The 5,937-nt window shown below is 38.4% G+C and overlaps 1 pseudogene; it reads left to right on the plus strand.

Annotated features, from left to right (window-relative positions):
* The first annotated feature begins 3,983 nt into the window (after nucleotides 1-3,983).
* On the plus strand, nucleotides 3,984-5,710 carry LOC148723930 (uncharacterized; annotated as a pseudogene).
* Nucleotides 5,711-5,937: the final 227 nt, after the last annotated feature.

Genomic DNA, 5,937 nt, shown 5'->3' on the forward strand with positions numbered 1-5,937 from the left:
AAATGCCTTCAAGAATTGTTGTGGGGATCAAAGGAAAACATGGAAAACAATCAATGAACTGACCTCGCGAAAGTCCAATAAAACTGTTATTAATGAGAGGGAACATAATGGAGTAAATTGTGGAAACCAAACAGATGTAGCAGAAATGCTAAACTCATTTTTCACGGAAATTGGACCAAGCCTTAGTAGAGACGTGACGGAAGTTGATAAATCCTTCGAAGAATTTCTTACTGAAACTGATAAAAATTTTGTTTTTGAAAAAACAACACCAACACATGTTGTTGCATTACTATCAAGGCTCTGCAAGTCAAAGGCTACTGGATTGACTGGATGATATTTCTGCGAAAGTTCTAAGAGAATGTCCTGATGTACTAGCAGAATCTCTTACTCATATATTTAATCAATCCCTATTGACTGGCAACTTTCCCGATGAGTGGAAATCTGCCAGAGTCACCCCATTGTACAAAAATTCCGGGAAGCGCTCGAATCCAACGAATTATCGACCAATATCAGTAATTCCAGTGGTGGCCAAAGTCTTTGAACGGATAATCTACGATCAGCTTTATCATTATTTAACTAAAAACAACTTTCTCAAAACAACTTTCTTGTTTTCGGTCTTTGCATACTACGCTCGCAGCACTTATCGAAGCTACAGATAGCTGGGCAGTGGATATAGACCGTGGTCTTTTTATAACGTAGTCTTCTTAGACCTCAAAAAGGCATTTGATACAGTAGATGACGATATTTTATTACGAAAACTGCAATACTATGGAATTTTTTGGACCAGTCATCAATGGTTTCCTTCTTATTTAGATAACCGAACACAGATTTGTCATTTAAACTCTTGTAAGTCAACTCCGAAATGTCTGAGATGTGGTTTTCTCCAGGGAACAAGTTTGGGACCTCTTTTATTTTTGATATATATTAATGACTTACCACATTGTTTGACATATTCGGAACCTAGATTGTATGCAGATGATACCAGCCTGACGCTTGCCAGTACTGACATTGAGCATATAAATTATTGCCTTAATCACGACCTGAGCAATGTTTACGAATGACTCTCTGCTAACAAACTTACCTTGAATATGACAAAAACTGAGTTCATGCTTATTGCATCAAGGTAGAAGTTATCACAATTTACGGAAAGTCCCTCTCTTATTATAAACGAAAACGCAATCGAACAAGTAACCTCCGCTAAATCCATTGGAGTTTATGTCGATCTAAATATAAATTGAGAGTGTCATACTGAAAACATCTCTAAGGAGATAGCTTGTGCCATTGGTGCGATTAAACGAATTCGGTATCTCACTCCATTTAATGTTTTGATTAAAGTTTATAATAGCCTTATTCAACCACAAAACATTACATGCTATGACACCTGATTATCTGAGATTAAGATTTGTATATCGTGACAGTGTAAGTGCTTAACCTTTAAGGAATACCGGAAACAAATTAGTTCTTCCAGAACCTCGACCTGACTATCTCAAGAGAAGTTTTTTGTACAGCGGAGCTCAATTGTGGAACAACTTACCTGTAGACCTGAGACAAGCGTCTTCGCTGACTGATTTCAAATCTAAATTAAGTCGCCACAGTTTAAAATAAGTTCTTAATTCTAAGTAAATTTTAGACACAGCCTCCATGAAAAGCAGAATTTTTTATTTATTTATTTCTTTTATTTATTTATTTCTTTTATTTATTTATTTCTTTTATTTATTTCTTTTATTTATTTATTTCTTTTATTTTTTTTATTTATTTCTTTCATTTATCAAATTATTATTGTAGTTAGATAGATAGGTTTCTAGTATAGAATTAACTAAATCAACTGATGGAAAAACCGTGTATAAATAAAGTTATCCTATCCTATCCTATCCTATAAGAAGTAGTCATTCACTTCTTAAATTTATCATCTTGCAAAGAAATATTAAGGAGATAGGCAAAACATGGGTTTGTTTACTTTCTTTTTTCTTGTTAAATCTAGATGTCAGTCTTTTTCCAATGGGCGTGAACATTCTGGTCTGACCAGACAACAGGCTTATGTTAAATTTGTCATTACGCATAAGCAACGCTCTGTGATGTTTCGCCATATAACGCATTGATGGCTTTGGACACGACCATATTTGAGGGGGATAGATCACTGCTTACTTGGCTACCTTCTTGGGAAAGAATACTAAATAACTAACTAGTTGAGTTAATTTTTCAAAGCCACTGTTTCGTAAATGCAAGTACCGTATTTGACTGATGTAGGTATACCGACTCGCACTCGAGCCTGCTGTATCAGCTGGTGCAATGATTACCCGAAGCATTTCTTGAGTTCTGAGATACGCAGAAATGGTTTCATTTCCAGGCGTGAGTTTTTTTTGGGACCACTGCCGGGAAAAGATGAGTGGGAATAATGTGAACGTGTGCTACCTGCGTCGTAGTCTTACTACCGGCACGAGTAACTTAACAAGGCACAGCAGCCTCTGGGGAAGAAACAGTACAGATGTAAAGCTGTTGAACGTTGGCTAGTACAAACATTTCAGTGAAAGTCGTGGTTTTCCAGGTTTGACAATTATAAAACTTCTTTTAAGTAAAAAAATACTCAAACACTACACTTATCTCTGTTGCACATCTGCAATGATACATGATGGGCTATGCCCTTTGCAGATCTTTCGCTCTTTTTTGTCCTAAAAAAGGCTTCATCCATGCAAGTACCATGAAACATTAAATTATGATACATTGGATCATGATTGAAGTTAGATAATTGTTTTCTCCTGTTTCGTATATGTAACACTCAACCTTAGTTCCTGTAGCCACGTACTTCACAGTCGAATGTTTTATTTTTGCGTTTTATTTCAGTAGACCTAATTTTGAATTAATTAGCGTTATTCCGCACACGTGAAACATGTTTCTGAACTAGTTACATTCCGCTTACATTTGGTTCACGGTTCGGTTGTGAAGATGTTTGGGTCCGGACCCGTAGTGGGAGGATCTCACGCCCCCCAGTGAGACTGAACTTATGATGGAATCACCCTACTGAGGACATTTTTTGTTGCGTTACTATTATGGTATATAAAAACATGTGCTTTTCGCTTGAAGTTATTTTAGTAGTCTTAACAAAATATTTTAGTAGTCGGAACAAAACATTTTAGTAGTCTGAACAGAACAGAAGTATTTCAAGGAAATGGAAATAGAGAAACCCCGTGATACGCTCTGTAAACAATCATTATCAGGAGGTTTTGACTATCCTGCCAAGTTATACCCCTATTGAGGGAGCAATGTAACAATTTTAGGACTGCAATCCTCTTTTGTGATATATATTTGACAGCAAGATGATATTATGTTAAATAAGCTATAGACTGGATGTAAAATGCAAAACAATTGAGTTTGCGTGTGAATGTGTACATTTTCGAATAACTGATGGTACCGTCAAATCAGCTCATTTTATCCAACTTTAAAATTTGATTAAATCGCACATAATCATTACCCCAAGAAATCTTTTGGAGATCGAAAAGAAAAACACTTCGCCTTCCAAAAGCCAGATTTTCAGTCGATTATTTTATTTACCCCATAGTTAAATAACGGGTCTCTTCTGACCTATTTTTAATCTTGTAAGACGAAGGTCGGATAAATTTAACTAGATTGTGTAAAGAAACAAACCAAAATTGCTCAAATTGCTGTCAACATATGTACTGATGTTGTTTTTCAAGATTTGGTACTTTTTATCGGTCTAAGTGTTGTCAGTTCGTGGCGCGACACTCCAAGATTCGTCTGAATTTTTGAGCTTCAAAAGCGGCATTTTGGCGAAATTCAGTTGTTATCGATTTTCTCGAAAATAAATCGATATTTCGCCAAACGAAGTATGCATTGCTTTGTTTCACTATAGGGCCTACCCAACTTGAGGGTATGAGCCGAATCGAATTTTTGGCTGTTGCCCCCAAATGTTTGACCGTTGGTAACATTCGTTCTTAAAAGCTATCTTAATAATTACAATTCTTGGTTTTCACCCACGTGACCCCTAACTTGACAACCGTTGCTATCCGCCATGATTGTGTCCCTCAGGTGTAAACAAAAAGTAGCATGAGAGAGAGTGAATGCGAGAAAGCGTCATGATTCTTTGTATCTTTGGCAATTGTGGAAGCAAAAGTGGTCGAGATAGCATTCGTTTTTATTCTGTACCTGCTATTATCACTAATCAAGGCGAAGAGTTCGAAGAGTTAACCCGAGAGAGGAGAAATCTTTGGATTTCCGCGATAGGTCGTGCTGACCTGGAAACAAAGAATGTTTTGCAGAACGAGCGTGTTTGTAGTCGTCACTTCGTTTCTGGCAGGTCTGCAGCAAACTGGGACAGGTTCAATGAAGATTGGATTCCAACACGTCATTTAACCAAGAAAGAGTACAAGAAAAAAGATGCGGACGCCGCTGCTCAGAGGAGTGAGCGAGCGAAGGCCCGAAGGAAGAGTGCGATCGAGCGGCAAGAACAAGAGGCAGCCAAGAAGAGAAAATGTATCGATGGAAGCGAAGAGCGTATAATTGACATAGACTTTACCGCTCCACCAAGCACGTCAACTTCAGAGAGCGAAGAAAAGAGCGAAGCAATGATGCTAGATGAGTCTTGTGCGAGTGGCGAACAAAGTGTAACAGACACTGCTTCCCTCGTGTCAACTACGATAACAGTGAATGTCGAAACACAAACAGAAGAACAGACTGAAACGAGCACCGCTTCTCGCGTATCAGCAGTGACAAAACTGGACGCCGAAACACAAACCGAAAAATTTGACTACCTTCTGAATGCTAGGCAAAGTGGGTACAAGGCACCACATAAAGAATTTTTTGATACGGACGAAAAAGTTCGATTTTACACCGGACTGCCTTCTTGGGAAATACTCATGGTGGCGTTTGAGCATGTTGCCAAGTACATTACCCGCCGCACACAATCCCTGAACAGATTTCAGGAATTTATCATGGTGCTCATCAAGCTGCGGCTAAACGTTCCCTTTCGAGACCTAGCTTACCGGTTTGTGGTTTCAATATCCACAGTTTCAAGGATCTTTTCATCGTGGATGATGGTGATGGATGCCCGACTGTCTCCCCTGTTTTTTTGGCCAGACAGAGAAAGACTATGGGGGACAATGCCTATGTCCTTTCAGTATGCCTTTGGTAAGCAGGTCACAGTAATAATTGACTGCTTTGAGGTGTTTATTGATAGGCCAACAAACTTACTTGCCAGGGTACAGACTTTTTCTAATTATAAGCACCATAACACAGTCAAAATTCTTATTGGAATTACTCCACAAGGAACTGTCTGTTTTGTGTCTGAGGCTTGGGGCGGCCGCACCTCTGACAAGTACTTGACTGAGAATTGTGGGTTTTTAGAAAACCTACTTCCTGGTGACATGGTTATGGCTGATCGGGGATTTACTATTTGTGATAGCGTTGGGTTGAAACAAGCCAAGTTAGTAATCCCAGCATTTACTAAGGGAAAGTCACAGTTAGATCCTGTAGATGTGGAGCGAACAAGGGCATTGCAAATGTGAGAATCCATGTGGAGAGAGTTATTGGTTTGTTGAAGCGAAAGTACACCATTCTAGAAGGAACACTGCCCACAGAAATTCTCTCTTCCAACCGCAGAGGAACTCCAGATACTAAGATCCCCATGATAGACCAAATTGTAAGGGTTTGTTCTGCCCTTGTTAATTTATGCCCTCCAATAATTCCTTTTGATTAATCATTTCAGTCGCAAACTCTTTGAAAAACCTGTTTTCTATACTTAGCATATCATTCTTCAACAAGAAAAGGGTATTTATAGCTCATTAAATGATGATAAAGTTTTTGAAATTTGAGAGCTGCTTGTTTGCAGGGAAAGCTGGTATTCAAGTTTTTCCAAGCCCTGCAACATGATAATTCATTGTTACATGCACATCACAATAAAACAGACAGTTGATATTAACAAAG

The sequence above is a fragment of the Stylophora pistillata genome, chromosome 9, assembly GCF_964205215.1.
Source record: "Stylophora pistillata chromosome 9, jaStyPist1.2, whole genome shotgun sequence".
In the NCBI taxonomy this organism is placed as follows: Eukaryota; Metazoa; Cnidaria; class Anthozoa; order Scleractinia; family Pocilloporidae; genus Stylophora; species Stylophora pistillata.